This window comes from Nicotiana tabacum, chromosome 10 (assembly GCF_000715075.1).
Source record: "Nicotiana tabacum cultivar K326 chromosome 10, ASM71507v2, whole genome shotgun sequence".
In the NCBI taxonomy this organism is placed as follows: domain Eukaryota; kingdom Viridiplantae; phylum Streptophyta; class Magnoliopsida; order Solanales; family Solanaceae; genus Nicotiana; species Nicotiana tabacum.
Genome location: NC_134089.1, coordinates 7,776,576 through 7,799,556, shown reverse-complemented (window position 1 = coordinate 7,799,556; position 22,981 = coordinate 7,776,576).

The window sequence follows — 22,981 nt, the reverse complement described above, 5'->3', positions numbered from 1 at the left end:
ATGAAACTTCACTCAATTAATACTTCACAGCGAGACCAACCAAAATATACCATGAAACACGGATAAACTAACTTAACCCAATAATAAAATACAATATAACTACGGAACAATTAATACCTTCAATAAAGAAAACAACATCTAACAAGAAGCAAATAAACATGGAAACACCAACAAGCATGTAGCAGTTAAGACAGGAAGACAATATATCAAGAACGGGGAAAGAAACAGGCTAAATAGATAATCTAGCGGCGCATAGGTACTCGTCACCTCACCTATACGCCACACATATGGATTTTCATATAGAAATTAAGTCGGGGATCCCTATTCTCTCAAGTCAAAGTTAGACACAACACTTATCTCAATCCAACGGCCAACTCAACGTTCAATTACCGTTTTTCCTCTAGTTTCCGCCTCTGCCCCACTCGTATCTAGTCATAATTAACTTAACAACATCAATTATCGCTAAAGAAGTCAATTCTAATACATAATTATAAGTTTTCCAATATTTTCCCCAAAAGTCAAAAATCGACCCCGGGCCCGCTTGGTCAGAACTCGAAATTTGGACCAATACCTGATGGCTCATTCACCTCCGAGCCCGGATATACAATTGGTTTTGGAATTCGACCTCAACTTGAGGTCTAAATTCTCAAATTTTGAAATTCATAAGTTCTACCCAAAAATCCCTAATTCCACCATGAAAATTTTATATTCTAGGTTGAAATCTTGTAAAAAGAAGTGAAAGATTGAAGGAAATGTGTTAAGAATCATCTACCTATGATTTGGGGAATGAATAAATAGCCATTGAAAAATCGCCTCTTAAGGTTTAGGTTTTGAAATTTTGGGAAATGAATCAAAAATCTCATCTAAGTCCCTTTTACACAGCTGCAAATGTCGCATTTGCGACCTGAGCTTCGCAAATGCGAAAAAGCTATTGTCACACCTCCTTTTTACCACCCGAGGGGGTATGTAAGGGAGTTTTTCCAATTAAAGTGACATTATTTGAAATTGGATTATTTTATTTATTTTTTAGAGTCGCCACTTGGAATAATTTATTTTTTGTGTCCCAAGTCACCGGTTAATTTTTAAATCCCAAATCGAGGAAATCTTTTGACTTCATTTAAAAGTCTACGAACCAGAAATTCTAGATAAGGAATTCTGTTAACTCGGGAGAAGGTGTTAGGCATTCTCGGGTTCCATGGTTCTAGCACGGTCGCTTAGCGATTTATACTTAACTTAAATTGTTTAATTACTCATTTTAGGACCTATGTGCATTTATCCCTTTAACCGCTTTTAGTTGCTTGATTATTCGTAATTTTGAAAATTATCTTAAAAGGAGCCATGCGTATGTGCACTCATTTCGTTTGGCGCGTCAAGAATAATGTCACGCGTACGTGTCCATAATTAATCACGCTTTATTAATATTAAGAAAGTTTGGTCAAAGTTGCGCGAACGCATACCTCGATTTATTATTATTATTTTTTTAAAAAACTCATAATTATATTATACGAACGTATACATAATCAGATTTATTTATTAATATGTGCCTAAAGTATACTAGCACATTTGAATTTTTTCCTAATCTTTGAGATTGTTGTGATGCCATATTTATGAACAAGACATTATTGGGGAGCAAATAGGTTAGCTAACATGATCTATTACTTGGCTAAATTCCTTATGGTCCAAGATTCACCTTATGGCTCATTATTATTCTTTGCCAAGAAAGAAACAATTCTAATTTTTTCATCTACCCGATTAAAAGCATTTATTCAAGAACCCAAGATTACATGTACCACAATCGAAATAAAAACTAATTTAAACAATTTAAACAAAAACTAAGGCATGCTACTCAAACAACGTAGAATCACAAATCAACCAACACACGCACCAAGCTATCATAACATAATAAATAAGAATGAACATTGAGAAATTAACCTTTTTTGATGAATAACGTTGAAAATTGTAAAGCAATCGGCTAAACAAAGCAACAATTCTTGGACATAAACACTAAGATTACAGGAACCTCGAATCGACACTGAAATGCTCATACTCGGACTCTCACTTCCTCAAACGCCAATAATTCTGCTTAAAGGAAATAATGAGCTAGCTCGTAAATCCACTGGAAGCTCCACGTGAGAAGGAATTCAAAATGAACGCCGATTTTAGCATGACTGGGATTTATCTCCACATCCAATTGTTCAATTCCATTTGCGGAAAACCCATTTTTTTCATGAATCAGAAGGAATCCGCCGTTTTAGCTTAGAGTGCCCTGGTCTAGCTCTTTTCGAAATGGGGTCTGTCGTTGTTTGGGTTCTAGCTCTAGGAATTAAAAACTTAGAGTAGGATTTTTATAATTGGGTATTTTATACGAAGGTGGGAAGGGATGATGGTTATTGGATTAGAAAAAAATAGATGGCTAGGATTAAATCTTGCACTTGAGTGGGTTAATGGGTTGGGAAGAATGGGCTAAGAGTAATTGGGTTGGACCATGTCTTTTGGGTTTGAACTTAAGCTAAAAAGACCAAATAATACAATGTATCTATAAAAACGTAAAAATCACTCTAAATTAAAATAAACTAATATAAAACTAAATACTACGAGTGAAACTATTTTTTTTGTATTTTCAAATGTTATAATACTATAAATATAAATATACTAATTGACTTTAACCTAAAGATGAAAAATATTTTTTTGTAATTTTTACTTTTTGTGATAAAAATAAAGTAAAAGAATTAACACTATTTAGAATAGCGATACTAAACCTAAATTAAATATTTACGCCAAAATATGTAAAATCTTTGGGAGGGTAAAAAATTACATGTTACAGCTATCGCAATTGCAAATTCCTTCACAGTCCTGCTGCCTTCGTAAATGTGAGGAAAGTGTCGCAATTGCGATCACTGGACCTCGCAAATGCGAGTAAAAGATCGCATTTGCGATCCTTACCCCTCCCAGACTCCCTTCGCAATTGCGAAGGTAACCTCGCAAATGCGAGAACTACTGGCCAAGCTTTCCTTCGCATTTGCGATGAAAGCCCCGCAAATGCGGAACCTGCAAGGTTCGTAATTGTGATGCCTGATCTCGCAAATGCGAGATCAGAGGCCTGCAACAAGTTCAGCTATACTAGCAAAATTTTTTAAGTTCCAAAACATCCCGTAGCCTATCCGAAACTCACCAGAGCTCTCGGGACTCCAACCTAAACATGCACACAAGTCTTAAAACATCATACGAACTTACTCGCGCAATCAAATCGCCAAAATAACATTTAGAACTACGAATTTAACACCAAATCACATGAAATTCTTAAGAACTTGTTGAAATTCCTCTTTTCTCAACCGGATACTCAAATCTCGTCAAATCAACTCTGATTTTCACCAAATTTCACAGACATGACTTTAATATTATATTAAACTTGTACTGGATTCCGGAACCAAAATACGGTCCCGATACCAACAAAATCGAGCATTAATCAATTTCTTTAAATCGTTAGATTTTCATACTTACAATTTTTAACAAAAATTCATTACTCGGGCTAGGGACCTCCGAATCTGATTTTGGGCATACGCCCACGTCCTATATTTCAATACGGATCCACCGAAACTTTCAAAATATGAGTCCGGATCCGTTTACTCAAAAAGTTGACCGAAATCAACTAAATTTACTTTTAAAGGTAAATATTATTATTTTTCTTAAATTTTCACATAAAGGCTCTCCGGAAACGCGTCCGAACTGCGCACGCAAATCGAAGAGAGATAAAATGATGTTTTGAAAGCTTCAGAATATGCAATCAAGTTCTAAAACATAAGATGACTTTTTGGGTCATCACATTCTCTACCTTTAAAACAACCGTTCGTCCTCAAACAGACATAGAAAAGTACTTGGGCTGGGAAAATGATGGGGATATATGCTTTGCATATCAGACTCGGACTCCCAGGTAGCTGCCTCAACAAGCTGACCTATCCCCTGCACCCGAACTGAAGGAAAACTCTTCGATCTCAACTGACGAACCTGCCGGTCTAAGATGGCTACCGGCTCCTCCTCGTAGGTCAAATCCTTGTCCAACTGGACAATGCTGAAATCTAAGACGTGGGATAGATCGCCGTGATATTTCCGAAGTATGGACACGTGAAATACTGGATGTACCACTGATAAACCTGGTGGCAACGCAAGTCTGTAGGACACCTTTCCCACTCGATCAAGAACCTTAAAAGGCCAAAATGAACCTAGGGCTTAACTTGCCCTTCTGTCCAAATCTCATTACGCCCTTCATGGGCGATACCCGAAGCAATACTCTCTCTCTGACCATGAATGCCACATCACGAATCCTACGGTCGGCATAACTCTTTTGCCTGGACTGAGCTGTACAAAGTCTATCCTGAATGATATTAACCTTATCCAAGGCATCATGTACCAATTTTGTACCCAATAACCGAGCCTCCGCTGGCTCAAACCACCCAACCGGTGATACTGTCTACCATATAATGCCTCATAGGGAGCCATCTGGATGTTTTCCTGATAGCTGTTGTTGTAGGCAAACTCCGCTAACGGCAAGAACTGATCCCAAGAACCTCCAAAGACAATAACACAAGCGCGGAGCATATCCTCCAAGATCTGAATAGTACGCTCGGACTGTCTGTCCATCTGAGGATGAAATGTTGTACTCAAATCAATCTACATACCCAACTCACATTGTACTTCCCTCTAGAAATGCGAGGTAAACTGCGTACCTCGATCAGAAATGATAGACACGGGCACACCGTGAAGACGAACGATCTCACGAATATAAATCTCTGCCAACTGCGTACCTCACACTCGTTTGAACATCTGAATGAGGCACCCTTCTAAGACAACCTGGTCAACAGGGCTACTATAGATGAAAACCCATCCACGAACCGACGATAATAACCCGCCAAACCTAAGAAACTATGAATCTCCGTGGCTGAAGTAGGTTTAGGCCAATTTTGAACGACGTCAGTCTTCTTAGGATCCACCTGATTACCCTGTATTGATACAACGTGACCCAAGAGAGCAAGTTAACTCAACCAAAACTCACATTTCGAACACTTAGCATATAACTGGATGTCCCTCAGAGTCTGAAGTACGATCCGAAGATGTTGCTTGTGCTCCTCTCGGCTGCGGGAGTAGATCAAGATGTCGTCAATACAAACAATCACAAAGGAATCCAGGTAAGGCTTGAACACCCGATTCATCAAATCCATAAATGTTGTTGGGCATTTGTCAAGCCAAATGACATCACTAGAAACTCATAATGCCCATACCGAGTCCAAAAAGCTGTCTTAGGGATATCGGATGCCCTAATACTCAACTGATGGTAGCCAGACCTCAAATCGATCTTTGAAAACACTTTGGCTCCTTAAAGATGATAAAACAAGTCATCAATCCTCGGTAATGGATACTTGTTCTTGATGGTGGCTTTGTTCAACTGTCGATAGTCTATGCACATCCTTATTAACCCATCATTCTTCTTTACAAACAACACAGGCGCACCCCAGGGCGAGACACTAGGTCTAATAAAGCCCTTATAAAGCAAATCTTGTAACTGCTCCTTCAATTCTTTCAACTCTGGCGGAGCCATGCGGTGTGGGGGAATAGAAATAGGTTGAGTGTCTGGGGCCAAATCAATGCAAAAGTCAATACCCCTATCGGATGGCATCCCAAGCAGGTCTGTAAGAAATACCTCTGGGAACTCCCGAACAACTAGTATATAATCCATGGAAGGAACCTCCGTACTAGAATCACGAACATAAGCCAGATAAGCCAAACACCCCTTCTCGACCATACGCCGAGCCTTCATATAAGATATAACCCTACTGGTAGAATGACCAGAAGTCCCTCTCCACTCTAATCGAGGCAACCCCGATAATGCTAAGGTGACGGTCTTGGCATGACAGTCTAATATAGCATGATAAGGTGACAACCAATCCTTCCCCAAAATAACATCGAAATCAACCATATCGAGAAGTAGGAGATCTACGCTAGTCTCAAGACACCCAATAATAACCATGCACGAGGGAAAGACATGATCTACTCAACAGTTCCCCAGTCTCATCGTCCCATATTATCACTCACCCCCGGACAGCGGCGAACACCATAGCCAGCCATAGCAACAAGCTTAACCCCGCTGCCCGTCGTCAAACACCACCAGTCGACAACCCATCAGCCCAGTTATCGTTGTTCTTTCACTGTCGTCGTGCAGTCCGTTGAGGTCGCCTTTGGTTCGTCGAGGTCCGGTACGTCGAGGTTGTTGTTCGAGGTTTTGTCGCAGGTCCAATGCATCGGACGATAATCTCAAGTAGGTCATCTCAGCCTGTATCCCTCATGTTTGCTGTTTAGTAATATGTATATGTGTTTGTTGAAATACAACCCTAGTTCATATGGATAGTACGCGAAATTGCGCGAGACATATATACATGATGATTGCGAATTGCTATTTTTAATAATTAACTCCGTATGGTATTGAAATTTGGCCATGAATGTCTTTTTCGTTGTTTCGTTATTTTAAGTAGCTATTGGACATTTTGTTTCTTCATGTTTAAATTGTTGTTATCCAAATATTTGTTATGGTAGGGGTTTGCACATATTCTGAAAGGTGCTAATTATTTAGTGTGTCTTAATAGTTGTTTATACATGTGGTAGTAATGTTAAAATTTTAGTAGCAACTTTAATTCCGCAGAAAAATACTCGCTTCATCAAATGAGTTCAATTTATAACCCATGATCTCGCGAAGTAGCTAAAAACATAGTTATTTTAGTCTTGTTCTGTTTCTAAAAAAAACAAATAAATAAATAAAAATGAGACGAGCCTCGCCAAATAAAAAATACAAGCTGCGGGGCCCTCTAAATGTATATATTAAATACTTAGATTCCGGTACGGGCCGTTTTAGCAAATTTCACGGCCCTACCCAAAATAATAATGCGCTAGTTGCTTTAGGCGCGTCTTAATAATTTATTTTTCTTAATTCGGGTGCACATTTATATGACCCAAATCCAAATCTCAACCGAGTCGAGATATGTCAATAACCACGGGTGCATTGATGTAACGTGGTTCGAGATATGTTTTCACGACGTTGCAAGTCCTATAAAAATAACAGTGAATGATAAAAGCGGTTAAAAGATAAAATTGGCACATAAGTTCACATTTGTATAAAATCAGATAATCAAGCCGAATATAACAGTTGAGCGACCGTGCTAGAACCACGGAACTCGGGAATGCCTAACACCTTCTCCCGGGTTAACAGAATTCCTTATCCGGATTTCTGGTACGCAGACTGTAATATGGAGTCATTCTTTTCCTCGATTCGGGATTAAAATTGGTGACTTGGGAAACCCTAAATCTCCCAAGTGGCGACTCTGAAATAAATAAACCAATCCCGTTTCGATTGTCCTTTAATAGGAAAAAACTCCCTTGTACCCCCTCGGGTGCGGAAAAAGGAGGTGTGACAGCTCTGGCGACTCTGCTGGGGATTATTTGACCCAGAACCACTGGTTCAGGGTTAGAAATTCGAGCTTAGATAAATTGTTATATTTGGTTTTATCTGATTTTTACATGTTTGAGCCTAATTTGCTAAATGCTACTTTTACCGCTTTGATATTATTTGAACTGTATATAAACTGTGCTGAAACCCTTCTCTTCTTACCTCTGGGGATGTGCTTACTGGTTGAGACTCCCTATTCTGTTAGTGTCGTAACCTAAATAAAAGAGGCTCGGAAAGTTTCTAAGCCGGCTGGCCTTTTGGTTCCCGGAAAGGAGCTCCTTCCTCAGCTCGAGTTGTCCGCTCGGGTACACTGTCTAGAACACCGACCCAGGTTTTGAACATAGAATAACGTGACTTCATGCCGGATCCCTAGTAGGAACGCTTATTTGCATCACGTTGCATTTGACTTAGGGGACTCAACACAGGGGTTGAGTCCGTCTAGGACTAGCAACCTGATATGAAAAGACCATCCTGAGGCATCCTATTTGTTTTCCGTGCATTTATTTTGTCTCGCTGACCGGTGTTTGAATATTATGAATATTGTGAAATTGAAAAAAAAAGTAATAGCGGTTAGGGAATTGATTATTTATTTTTGAAAAAACCTAATACACAAATACTGTCAAAACTCTGCCGAAATTTTGAGAAAATGAAAAAATGTCTTATTAGTTTGTTTTATTAAAAGCAAGGGAAAAATAGAAAAAAAGAGAGTAGTGGCTTTGTCTTGTTTTTCAAAAAAAAAAACAAATTAGAAAAGAATAGTTTGTCTTGCCATAAAAATGAAAATAAAAAAAAAGAGTCTTGTTTTAAAATGGGTTTTTATTTATTTATTTGTTTATGAAAATGCCAAAATAAAAATAAAAATAATAAAATAAAATGAGTTGGGCGTTGAAAGTGGTTTTATTATTTGTTGCAAATATATATATATATCCAAAAAGTTTTTCTTTATTTCCAAAAAATGTATATATATCTTTATTTGTTGCAAAAATATTTGTCCTGCCAAAAAGTCTAGAAAAGTTTTTTTTAGACTCCCAATTTTCAAAACAAAAAATCCAAAAATATTTTCCATTATTGACTTCTTTAGAAAGTATTTTTAATTATAAAAATATATATATATATATATATATATAATAAAATAAAAAAAAAATCCGAAAATATTTCAAAAAATATTTTTTTTAGAAAGCATTTCTTTTATTAAAGGTAAAATTCCAAAAATATTTTCTTTCTTCTTTAGAATAAGAGAAAACAAATGAAAATTCAGACAATAAATATCTTCCTTTTACTTTTGCAATTCTCAAAGTTCAAATCAAAAGAAAAAGAATTCTTACAAGTCTTTCTTTCAAAAAGAAAATCAATCAAAAAAAAATACTTCCTTTTTTTGAAGCAGTTCTTTCACGAATTCCAATTAAAAAAAATGTGTTAGTTCATTTACTTATTCATGATCTGCCCGAACTACGCGGGTTTGATTCTCACCGGATGTGAGATACGTAGGCAATCCTCATCGGGTTCAACCCCACCTTTTGCTAAAATAGCCAAAAATCAAAAATTTTAATCTTGTCATGAATAAGTCAGGTGGTGTCCAACCTCCCCTTTTGCTAAAATAGCCGGAAAAAAAACATGTCAAAATTTTAATTTTGTCATAAAGAAGTCGGGTGACGCTGTTTTATCAAGACATAGTCGAATGTTCCCGAAGGGGACGCCGGAAGGCTGACTTTGCATAAACAGCCACTTTTGGGTCATATTTAAGATTTGGTCCAGTAGACCCACACAGCCTTAAAAATCTTCGTTCCCGAGACGTTGAAGGGCCGTGGTTGCAATATTGAGTTTTCTAATTTGAAAAATGATAAAAAGAGTCATAAATAAGTCAGGTGATGCTGTTTTGTCATAAATAGCCGAATGTTCCCGAAAGGGACGCCGGAAGGCTGACTTTGCATAAATAGCCACCTTCGGGTCATGTTTAGGATTTTTGGTCTAGTTGACCCACACAGCCTTAAAAATCTTCGTCTCCGAGACGCTGAAGGGCCGTGTTTGCAACATCAGGTTTTTGTTATAATTTGAAAAAAAAAACAAAGAGTCAGCGGTCAGGTGAATACCGTTTGAATTTTGTCATAATAAGCCGAGCCAGCTTCGGCCGCGTCTTAAACCGTTCTTGCCGAAATAGCCTTAGAGTATCTTTCAGTTGTCGAAAGGTTGTTTTCGTAAAAGAATGGACAAGTTGGTAAAGTGTCAAAATAATCCTCCCCGGCCTCAAAATTCATGTGAAGTTTGACAGGGGCCACATTTGCAAAAATAACCGTTTGGTTGCATTTGACAAACGGGGAAAGGAAGCTGGCCGTTGTTTTTGTAAATCTTTTGATTAGAATATGCGGGTTGTTTGATTTTCAAGTTTGTAGGTCATCTTTAAACCTTCGAAACCCAATTTGTTTTATTATGAAAATTGATAAAGAAAAAAATGTTTCATTGCTTTTACCTTTTATTTTGTCCGAACTACGCAAGGTCTGATTCATGCGGGGTCATGATACGTAGGCAATCTCCATAAGATTCGACCACAACAAAAAAGAAAATGGAAAAATCAAAAAGGAAAAAATGAAAAAAATCGAAAAAGAGAAAAGAAAAAAAAATGAAAAATCGAAAGAAAAAGAAAATACAAAATAGGATAAAATACAGGGGTTCCCAAAGTACTTTAAAGGGGCGAATAAGCAAGCCGGGATGACACATGTTGTTCGAAGCAAAGCATGTTAGAAATGGTTAACTGCCTAGGAGCATTGCATCCTCAATGTGTTGTTATCAAACCTGTTAAACTCTAACGCTGACCAGTTTGTTGTTGTCTGAATCAAGACAGTTAGTTGTTAAAGAGTTCTGGAAACACACCCCTACCAAACCAGATCCCAAGGACCGGTAACAACAAGCATGACTACTTCAGAGAATAGTACCGAGGAAGAAAGGCCGATGAGCCAGTTGTTAAAAGAAGCGATGGAAAAGATTGAAAGGATGGGACTAGAGATGAATGCAATGCAGCTAGCTTTAGCCAAAACACAAAAGAGCCCTGAGCCGCTGGGGCACATGCCTCACTCCGGCCCTTCAACAAGCCTCCCGAATCACCGTTATCATCAGGAGAGAAGCCCCCATGATTCCCAAGCTCCACCACCCCATCAACCTCTCCCAATACCAAATGTTCCCACTTTTATGGGACCCATATCAGCCACCCTGCAAAGATCAAACAGCGAGCCATTGCTTCAGGCTCCCGATACGCAATACTATCCCCCTGAGCCTACATCCCATACCCCCGAACCACATGCCTACAATCCTCATTTGGAGGCACCGACAGAAATTGAAAAGCCGGTTAAAGCCCCAGAACAAGATGAGGTATTGAGGAAATTCAAAAGCCTGGAGCAGTCCTTCAGGAACCTGCACGGATTGGGCAACCAGGTCAGCATGGCCTACAAATATCTATGCCCTTTCCCCGATGTCCAACTCCCGGCTGGGTTCAAGATGCCTAAGTTTGATTTATATGAAGGCCACGGTGATCCTATGGCACATTTGCGGGGATTCTGTAGCAAAATGAGAGGGGCAGGCGGCAAAGATGAGCTGCTAATAGCTTATTTCGGCCAAAGTCTGAGCGGATCTGCGCTAGAATGGTATACCAAGCAGGATTCCAGAAGGTGGTATACTTGGGATGATCTGGCGCAGGCTTTTGCAAGTCATTCCAGTACAATCTCGAGATAGTCCCTGACCGTCTCACATTATTAAGAACTGGGAAGAAACCCGGGGAAAGTTTTCGCGAGTTCGGGTTTCGCTGGAGAGAACAAGCAGCTAGAGTCGATCCTCCCATGAGAGAGGGAGAGATGGTGGACTCTTCTTACAAACCTTGGAGCCAACTTACTTTGGTCATCTAGTGACGACAGTTGGTAAATCTTTCAATGAAGTAGTAAAAATGGGCGGTATGATCGAAGAGGGACTCAGGTCCAACAAAATCCTGAGCTATTCGGCAATTAAAGCAACCACTCAGGCCATCCAGAGCGGCACTGAGGGTGTACTGGGGAAGGAAAAGAAAGAAGATGTCACGACCGTTGAGTCTGGAGCCTGGTTCGGATCTAGAGGCCCGTCACCCTACTACAGCCAACCACGACCCTACCACCAAAATTACCCCCGTACTCCATATAGCCCTCCACAACATTATTACCCACTGCCAGATCCCCATTTTTCCGTTCATCATGCACAAACCTATACCCACTCTCCAGCACACGCACAATGGCGTGCGCCGGCTCCCCAAAATACATACCCACCTCCACCAAACATATATCCACTTCCGAGGGCCTATAGAAATCCTCCAGGGTCAGGTTTCCGGGGGAATCAAGCTTTTAAGAATGAGAGGAAGCAGAAATATACTCCGCTGGGAGAATCCTACACTACCGTGTTCCACAAATTGAGGCAGTTAGGCCTATTGAATCCTATTGAGCCCAAATTACCAAATCCTCTTCCTGAAAATCTTGACCCTTTAGCAAGTTGTGAATATTGTTCGGGGGCTCCCGGACACGATACTGAGAGATGTTGGAAGTTGAAGAATGTCGTGCAAGAGCTCATCAACACAAATAGGATCGAGGTTCAGGTTCCAGAGCCGCCAAACATTAATGACGATCCGTGCCGGTAAAAATAGTTCAAAAATCAAAAATCAACAATTGGATGGCTACTCCTCTACCTATTCGAAGGGAGTCTTGGTAGTGGGCTCTGATTTTTCTTTCTTGTTTTGGATTATTGCAGAGTTGTAATCCAGTTTTGTTTTAGTGTGAAACTCTGTTATCCTTTATTTTTATAAAGCGAAAGCTTTTCTCTTCTTATTTTGTTTTAAGTCTATTTTCTTCCTTTTCTCTTTCTAAACAATGCTCTTTATACTGATTCCAATGACATGGCATGCACAACGGATCATCAACTTAGTCTAAAAATCAATCTGATTCCGAACTGATTGTACAAAAGGTCAATCACGATGACGAATCGAAATACAGTGATAATAAAGCCTTCAAAGAGTTAAGATAGAAGAAAAAATTTGGGAGCCCGCCCATAATAACAGAGGAATACATTCAGTCTTTACATTTCAAGTGTTGAAGTTGGGAGCCCGCCCAGATAACAAAGGCATACATTTCAGTCTTTATATTTCCAGAGTTGAAGTTGGGAGCCCGCCCATAATAACAGAGGAATACATTCAGTCTTTTCATTTCAAGCGTTGAAGTTGGGAGCCCGCCCAGATAACAGAGGAATACATTCAGTATTAATTTTCAAGTATTGAAGTTGGGAGCCCGCCCATACAACAGAGGCATAGGTTTCAAGATCAAGTCAGAGGACAATAAAACAGAGGGTTACAGCAGGAATCCCCAACAAGAAACAATAAAAATCCCAGCACCGGGAAGCAAAAGGTTGCAACAAGAGGTCCCAGCACATACTCTAGAGCATGGGTCCAAAGGAAGAAAAGCATCGGAAGAAAAGCACCGGAGGAAACACAAGCCGACGAGAAAGCCAGGCAACAAGAACAAATTTCAGTCTAGCCTAGCTTCTTGTTTTTATTTTAAGCACGGTGTAATAAGGAGATCGGTAAGCAGTGATAACAACATGCAACAACAGTAACATTGCAATCCCACGGTAGTCCCAGCTACCAAAATTTCCCGAACTACATTAACATGATTCCCCTTTAGCCAGGGATATGTAGGAAACCTTTGAAACAAAGGTTCGGTTAAATCTTTTTCAAAAAAATGCTTCACACGGAGTACTCGGACGGGCAAAAATCGCTCGCTTTATCTTTGCACGAAAACCCTTCGTGTCTTCGGGCAAAGAGGGGCAGCTGTAAGCACGTGATTTTTGCCCTATATGACAAATACTCCCAAAAAATGCAAAATAAAATGATTTTCCTTGGTGTGCAATTTTTTGAGTATTTTTAAGACATTTTTGGATTATTATTTGTATTTGTCTGTGTTTGTTTATTTGCTAAATTAATAAAAAATACAAAAATATGTCGCATTTGCATGTAGGATTTAATTCTATAATTGTTAGTAATTAAATTAGTTTTACAAAAATTAAAAAATTACAAAAAAATATGCATCTTTTGCATTTTTAGCATTTAATGTCCAAATGAACAATTTTATGCTTAATTATTACTTAATTGTGCGTTAATTGTTATTGGTAGTTAATTTGCGCTTTTATAACTTAATTTAGTTCTTAATAATAATTTAAGTACTTTTATAATTTAGTTTTAGAAAATAAAAGAAGAAAAGAGAACAAAATTACAAAGAAAAGTCAGATTGGGCCACTTCTTCAATTGTAAGCCAAAGGCCCAAAAAATTGCTCAATCTTCTCCATGACCCAGTCCATTTCAGACCGGGTCGACCCGGTCCGCCCCATTGACCCATTGACCCAATACCCTTTCTTCATTTTGTCAAAAGACAAACCAAAAAAACCCTAGCAAAAAAACCCACCACTCCCTCGTATCCAAACGACCCCTTCACGCTTCATCTTCCTCGCAGCTTCAACCAGTTCCCTCCGTCGTCGTCACTGCCCGTCGATCACTACCCAAAACCAACCAGTCCGTCACCTTCTCCATCACCATCCCAAACTCCGTCGCAACCAACTCCCTCCATCCCGTCCAGCTTCTCCGTCGACCACTGTTCATCTTCTCCAAAAGGAGAAGAACAAAACCCTAACGCTCCCTCCATTGAAACCAGTCCGGATTCCTCCATCGCCACCATCGTTCCACCTCCATCAACAACCCCAAAACCACCGTCAACCTCCAGCTCCCCCCCCTCGTCGTCACTGTCCAACCAACGACCAAACGACCACTCCGTCACCTTCCCGACTGTCCAAAACCAACGCCATAACCATCGTCACCACAGCACCTCCATAGCCCTCGACCCTACTGTCGCTACCTGCTACCCAGATCGTCATCCCTCCCTGTCGACCAAACAATTCCCCAGTCTCATCGTCCCATATTATCACTCACCCCCGGACAGCGGCGAACACCATTGCCAGCCATAGCAACAAGCTTAACCCCGCTGCCCGTCGTCAAACACCACCAGTCGACAACCCATCAGCCCAGTTATCGTTGTTCTTTCACTGTCGTCGTGCAGTCCGTTGAGGTCGCCTTTGGTTCGTCGAGGTCCGGTACGTCGAGGTTGTTGTTCGAGGTTTTGTCGCAGGTCCAATGCATCGGACGATAATCTCAAGTAGGTCATCTCTGCCTGTATCCCTCATGTTTGCTGTTTAGTAATATGTATATGTGTTTGTTGAAATACAACCCTAGTTCATGTGGATAGTACGCGAAATTGCGCGAGACATATATACATGATGATTGCGAATTGCTATTTTTGATAATTAACTCCGTATGGTATTGAAATTTGGCCATGAATGTCTTTTCCGTTGTTTCGTTATTTTAAGTAGCTATTGGACATTTTGTTTCTTCATGTTTAAATTGTTGTTATCCAAATATTTGTTATGGTAGGGGTTTGCACATATTCTGAAAGGTGTTAATTATTTAGTGTGTCTTAATAGTTGTTTATACATGTGGTAGTAATGTTAAAATTTTAGTAGCAATTTTAATTCCGCAGAAAAATACTCGCTTCATCAAATGAGTTCAATTTATAACCCATGATCTCGCGAAGTAGCTAAAAACATAGTTATTTTAGTCTTGTCCTGTTTCTAAAAAAACAAATAAATAAATAAAAATGAGACGAGCCTCGACAAATAAAAAATACAAGCTGTGGGGCCCTTTAAATGTATATATTAAATACTTAGATTCCGGGACGGGCCGTTTTAGCAAATTTCACGGCCCTACCCAAAATAATAATGCGCTAATCGCTTTAGGCGCGCCTTTAATAATTTAATTCTCCTTAATTCGGGTGCACATTTATGTGACCCAAATCCAAATCTCAACCGAGTCGAGATATGTCAATAACCACGGGTGCATTGATGTAACGTGGTTCGAGATATGTTTTCACGACGTTGCAAGTCCTATAAAAATAACAGTGAATGATAAAAGCGGTTAAAAGATAAAATTGGCACATAAGTTCACATTTGTATAAAATCAGATAATCAAGCCGAATATAACAGTTGAGCGACCGTGCTAGAACCACGGAACTCGGGAATGCCTAACACCTTCTCCCGGGTTAACAGAATTCCTTATCCGGATTTCTGGTACGCAGACTGTAATATGGAGTCATTCTTTTCCTCGATTCGGGATTAAAATTGGTGACTTGGGACACCCTAAATCTCCTAAGTGGCGACTCTAAAATAAATAAACCAATCCCGTTTCGATTGTCCTTTAATTGGAAAAACTCCCTTGCGCCCTCGCGGGTGCGTAAAAAGGAGGTGTGACAGTCTCAAGACACCCAATAATAACCATGCACGAGGGATAGACACGATCTACAATAATAGAATTCCCCATCGGTGTGGACATATACATAAGAGCACTCAAAGAATCACGAGGCACAACCAAATATAAAGCAAAATAAGATGACACATAGGAGTATGTAGACCCTGGATCAAATAGAACTGAAGCATCTCTACTGCAAACTGAAACAATACCTATGATAATAGCATCAGATGACTCAGCCTCAGGCCTAGATGGGAAAGCATAACATCGGGGCTGGGCCCCACCACTCTAAACCATATCCCTGGGATGGCCTCCTACTAGCTGGCCTCCACCTCTAGCGGCCTGGACTCTACCTCTAACGGCCTGAACTCTACCTCTAGCTCCTTGACCTCTACCTCTGGCTCCCTGACCCCTACCTCTAGCTAGCTGTGCAGGCGGTGCCAGAATCATGGTACGAGAACCCTGCTGCTGTGGCTGAACACCCACTAATCTTGGATAGGTCCTCCGGATATGCCCATACTCACCACACTCAAAACACCCATCCTGATATTGCGGTAGTGGAAACTGAGACTGTCCCTAATGAGTTGACTGACCGCGATAATAACTATGAAGAGGAGGTACTCTGATAAGAGCTGGTGGTGCACTATAAACTGGCATCCCTAAAGGAAGTACATAAGGACCACGTCTCCCTAAAGCTCCATGGGATGTCTAAAGTGCTAAATGAAATGGCCTTGGAGGATGGACCCTACCAAAAGTACCCCTACCTCCAGATGAGGCCTCACCGAATCGACCGGAGTGACGAGGCCTCTTGTCAGACCCCTGACCACTCCCCTGAGCCAAAACCATCTTAATTCGTTTGGACACATTGGCTGCATCCTGGAAAGAAATCTTACTCTCGGTCTCCTTAGCCATCAATCTAATAGGCTGAGCAAGTCCCTCAATAAACTTCTTCACCCTCTCTCTCTCTCTCGGTAGGGAGTATAAGAAGAATGACGGGCCAAATCAACAAATCTAGTCTCGTACTGAGTGACAATCATAGAACTTTGCTGAAGGCACTCGAACTACCTCCGATAGTCCTCTCTCTGAGTGATAGGAAGATACTTCTCCAGAAATAGCTGAGAAAACTGGTCCCAAGTAAGAGTTGGCGACTCAACTGGCCTGGCCAAATAAAAATCCCTCCACAATTTCTTAGCAGAACCTGGCAAACGAAAGGTAGCAAAGTCGACCCCATTGGTCTCCACTATCTCCATGTTCCGTAATACCTAATGACAACTGTCCAGATAGTCTTGGGGATCGTCTGAAGGTGTACCGCCATATTGTATAATACCTCATGACAATTGTCCAGATAGCCATGGGGATCCTCTGAAGGTGTACCGCCATACTGAGTCGCATTTGAAATAGGTTGAGTGCCTGGGGCTTAATCAATGCAAAAGTCAATATCCTTGTCGGGTTGCATCCCCGGCAGGTCTGTAGGAAATACCTCTGGGAACTCCCAAACAACTAGTACATAATCCATGGAAGGAACCTCCGTACTAGAATCACGAACATAAGCCAGATAAGCCAAACACCCCTTCTCGACCATACTCCGAGCCTTCATATAAGAGATAACCCTACTGGTAGAATGACCAGAAGTCCCTCTCCACTCTAATCGAGGCAACCTCGACAATGCTAAGGTGACGGTCTTGGCATGACAGTCTAATATAGCATGATAAGGTGACAGCCCATCCTTCCCCAAAATAACATCGAAATCAACCATATCGAGAAGTAGTAGATCTACGCTAGTCTCAAGACACCCAATAATAACCATGCACGAGCGAAAGACACGATCTACAATAATAGAATTCCCTATCGGTATGGACATATACATAGGAGCACTCAAAGAATCACAAGGCACAACCAAATATAAAGCAAAATAAGATGATACATAGGAGTATGTAGACCCTGGATCAAATAGAACTGAAGCATCTCTACTGCAAACTGAAACAATACCTATGATAATAGCATCAGATGACTCAGCCTCAGGCCTAGATGGGAAAGCATAACATCGGGGCTGGGCCCCACCACTCTAAACCATATCCCTGGGATGGCCTCCTACTAGCTGGCCTCCACCTCTAGCGGCCTGGACTCTACCTCTAACGGCCTGAACTCTACCTCTAGCTCCTTGACCTCTACCTCTGGCTCCCTGACCCCTACCTCTAGCTAGCTGTGCAGGCGGTGCCAGAATCATGGTACGAGAACCCTGCTGCTGTGGCTGAACACCCACTAATCTTGGATAGGTCCTCCGGATATGCCCATACTCACCACACTCAAAACACCCATCCTGATATTGCGGTAGTGGAAACTGAGACTGTCCCTAATGAGTTGACTGACCGCGATAATAACTATGAAGAGGAGGTACTCTGATAAGAGCTGGTGGTGCACTATAAACTGGCATCCCTAAAGGAAGTACATAAGGACCACGTCTCCCTAAAGCTCCATGGGATGTCTAAAGTGCTAAATGAAATGGCCTTGGAGGATGGACCCTACCAAAAGTACCCCTACCTCCAGATGAGGCCTCACCGAATCGACCGGAGTGACGAGGCCTCTTGTCAGACCCCTGACCACTCCCCTGAGCCAAAACCATCTTAATTCGTTTGGACATATTGGCTGCATCCTAGAAAGAAATCTTACTCTCGATCTCCTTAGCCATCAATCTGATAGGCTGAGCAAGTCCCTCAATAAACTTCTTCACCCTGTCTCTCTCTCGGTAGGGAGTATAAGAAGAGAATGACGGGCCAAATCAACAAATCTAGACTCGTACTGCGTGACAATCATAGAACTTTGCTGAAGGCACTCGAACTACCTCCGATAGTCCTCTCTCTGAGTGATAGGAAGATACTTCTCCAGAAATAGCTGAGAAAACTGGTCCCAAGTAAGAGTTGGCGACTCAACTGGCCTGGCCAAACAAAAATCCCTCCACAATTTCTTAGCAGAACCTAGCAAACGAAAGGTAGCAAAGTCGACCCCATTGGTCTCCACTATCTCCATGTTCCATAATACCTCATGACAATTGTCCAGATAGTCTTGGGATCATCTGAAGGTGTACCGCCATATTCTATAATACCTCATGACAATTGTCCAGGTAGCCATGGGGATCCTCTGAAGGTGTACCGCCATACTGAGTCGCATTTGAAATAGGTTGAGTGCCTGGGGCCAAATCAATGCAAAAGTCAATATCCTTGTCGGGTGGCATCCCCGGCAGGTCTGTAGGAAATACTTCTGGAAACTCCCGAACAACTAGTACATAATCCATGGAAGGAACCTCCGTACTAGAATCACGAACATAAGCTAGATAAGCCAAACACCCCTTCTCGACCATACTCCAAGCCTTCATATAAGAGATAACCCTACTGGTAGAATGACCAGAAGTCCCTCTCCACTCTAATCGAGGCAACCTCGACAATGCTAAGGTGACGTACTTGGCGTGACAGTCTAATATAGCATGATAAGGTGACAGCCAATCCTTCCCCAAAATAACATCGAAATCAACCATATCGAGAAGTAGGAGATCTACGCTAGTCTCAAGACACCCAATAATAACCATGCACGAGCGAAAGACACGATCTACAATAATAGAATTCCCTATCGGTATGGACATATACATAAGAGCACTCAAAGAATCACGAGGCACAACCAAATATAAAGCAAAATAAGATGACACATAGGAGTATGTAGACCCTGGATCAAATAGAACTGAAGCATCTCTACTGCAAACTGAAACAATACCTATGATAACAGCATCGGATGACTCAGCATCAGGCCTAGCTGGGAAAGCTTAACATCGGGGCTGGGCCCCACCACTCTAAACCATATCCCTGGGATGGCCTCCTACTAGTTGGACTCTACCTCTAACGGCCTAAACTCCACCTCTAGCTCCTTGACCTCTACCTCTGGCTCCCTGACCCCTACCTCTAGCTAGCTATGCAGGCGGTGCCAGAATTATGGTACGGGAACCCTGCTGCTGTGGCTGAACACCCACTAATCTTGGACAGGTCCTCCAGATATGCCCATACTTACCACACTCAAAACACCCATCCTGATACTGCAGTAGTGGAAACTGAGACTATCCCTGACGAGTCGACTGACCGCGATAATAACTATGAAGAGGAGGTGCTCTGATAAGAGCTGGTGGTGCACTATAAACTTGCATCCCTAAAGGAGGTACATAAGGACCACGTCTCCCTAAAGCTCCATGGGATGTCTAAAGTGCTAAATGAAATGGCCTTGGAGGATGGACCCTACCAAAAGTACCCCTGCCTCCAGATGAGGCCTCACTGAATCGACCGGAGTGACGAGGCCTCTTGTCAGACCCCTGACCACTCCCCTGAGCCAAAACCATCTCAATTCTTCTGGACACATTGGCTGCATCCTGGAAAGAAATCTTACTCCCGGTCTCCTTAGACATCAATCTGATAGGCTGAGCAAGTCCCTCAATAAACTTCCTTACCCTCTCTTTCTCTCTCTCGGTAGGGAGTATAAGAAGAGAATGACGGGCAAAATCAACAAATGTAGTCTCGTACTGAGTGACAATCATAGAACTCTACTGAAGGCACTCGAACTACCTTCGATAGTCCTCTCTCTAAGTGATAGGAAGATAATTCTCCAGAAATAGCTGAGAAAACTGGTCCCAAGTAAGAGCTGGCGACACAACTGGCCTGGCCAAACAAAAATCCCTCCACAATTTCTTAGCGGAACCTGGCAAACGAAAGGTAGCAAAGTCGACCCCATTGGAATCTACTATCCCCATGTTCCGTAATACCTCATGACAACTGTCCAGATAGTCTTGGGGATCGTCTGAAGGTGTACCGCCATATTCTATAATACCTCATGACAATTGTCTAGATAGTCATGGGGATCCTCTGAAGGAGTACCGCCATACTGAGTCGCATTTGAAATAGGTTGAGTGCCTGGGGCCAAATCAATGCAAAAGTCAATATCCCTGTCGGGTGGCATCCCCGGCAGGTCTTTAGGAAATACCTCTGGGAACTCCCGACCAACTAGTACTTAATCCATGGAAGGAACCTCCGTACTAGAATCACGAACATAAGCCAGATAAGCCAAACACCCCTTCTCGACCATACGCCAAACCTTCAAATAAGATATAACCCTACTGGTTGAATGACCAGAAGTCCCTCTCCACTCTAATCGAGGCAACCCCGATAATGCTAAGGTGACGATCTTGGCATGACAGTCTAATATAGCATGATAAGGTGACAACCAATCCTTCCCCAAAATAACATCGAAATCAACCATATCGAGAAGTAGGAGATCTACGCTAGTCTCAAGACACCCAATAATAACCATGCACGAGGGAAAGACATGATCTACAATAATAGAGTTCCCCATCGGTGTGGACATATACACAAGAGCACTCAAAGAATCACGAGGCACAACCAAATATAAAGCAAAATAAGATGACACATAGGAGTATGTAGACCCTGGATCAAATAGAACTGAAGCATCTCTACTGCAAACTGAAACAATACCTATGATAACAGCATCGGATGACTCAGCCTCAGGCCTAGCTGGGAAAGCATAACATCGGGGCTGGGCCCCACCACTCTAAACCATATCCTTGGGATGGCCTCCTACTAGCTGGCCTCCACCTCTAGCGGCCTGGACTCTACCTCTAACGGCCTAAACTCTACCTCTACCTCCTTGACCTCTACCTTTGGCTCCCTGACCCCTGCCTATAGCTAGCTTGCAGGCGGTGCCAGAATCATGGTACGAGAACCCTGCTGTTGTGGCTGAACACCCACTAATCTTGGACAGGTCCTCCGGATATGCCCATACTCACCATACTCAAAACACCCATCCTGATACTACAGTAGTAGAAACTGAGACTGTCCCTAACAAGTCGACTAACCGCGATAATAACTATGAAGAGGAGGTGCTCTGATAAGAGCTGGTGGTGCACTATAAACTAGCATCCCTAAAGGAGGTACATAAGGACCACGTCTCCCTAAAGCTCCATGGGATGTCTAAAGTGCTAAATGAAACGGCCTTGGAGGATGGCCCCTACCAAAAGTACCCCTGCCTCTAGATGAGGCCTCACTGAATCGACCGGAGTGACGAGGCCTCTTGTCAGACCCCTGACCACTCCCATGAGCCAAAACCATCTCAATTTGTCTGGACACATTGGCTGCATCCTGGAAAGAAATCTTACTCCCGATCTTCTTAGCCATCAATCTGATAGGCTGAGCAAGTCCCTCAATAAACTTTCTCACCCTCTCTCTCTCTCTCGGTAGGGAGTATAAGAAGAAAGACGGGCCAAATCAACAAATCTAGTCTCGTACTGAGTGACAATCATAGAACTTTGCTGAAGGCACTCGAACTACCTCCGATAGTCCTCTCTCTGAGTGATAGGAAGATACTTCTCCAGAAATAGCTGAGAAAATTGGTCCCAAGTAAGAGCTGGCGACCCAACTGGCCTGGCCAAACAAAAATCCCACAATTTCTTACCGGAACCTGGCAAACGAAAGGTAGCAAAGTCAACCTCATTGGTCTCCACTATCCCCATGTTTCGTAATACCTCGTGACAACTGTCCAGATAGTCTTGGGGATCGTCTGAAGGTGTACCGCCATATTCTATAATACCTCATGACAATTGTCGATATAGTCTTGGGGATCCTTTGAAGGTGTACCGCCATACTGAGTGGTGAAAAGCTTGGTAAACCTATCCAATCTCTACAAAGCCTCAGAAGACATAGCTGATCCATCGTCGATCTATGCTGAAACACCTGGCTAAACTACCCCAACTGGCTGACCTGCTGGTGTCGAAAACTGGGGAGCAATCTGCTTCAGAGTGTGAGTAGCGGGAGTCTGGGCTTCTCCCCCAGCCTACTACAGGAAATGTGTCGGCCCAAGCAACACTATCCATAAGGCCCACTAGACGGACCAAAGCATCCTGAAGTATCAGGGTAGCGATGAACCCCTCTGGAACCTAAGCTGGCCCTGATGGAACGGTCTGGGCTGGAGCCTCCTGATCAATCTTTACCTGGGGCTCTACCGCTGGTGCTGCTGCTTGAGCTCTAGGCTGAGCCCTGCCCCTACCTTAGCCTCTAGCACGGCCTCAACCTCGTCCTCTGCCCCTCGTGGGA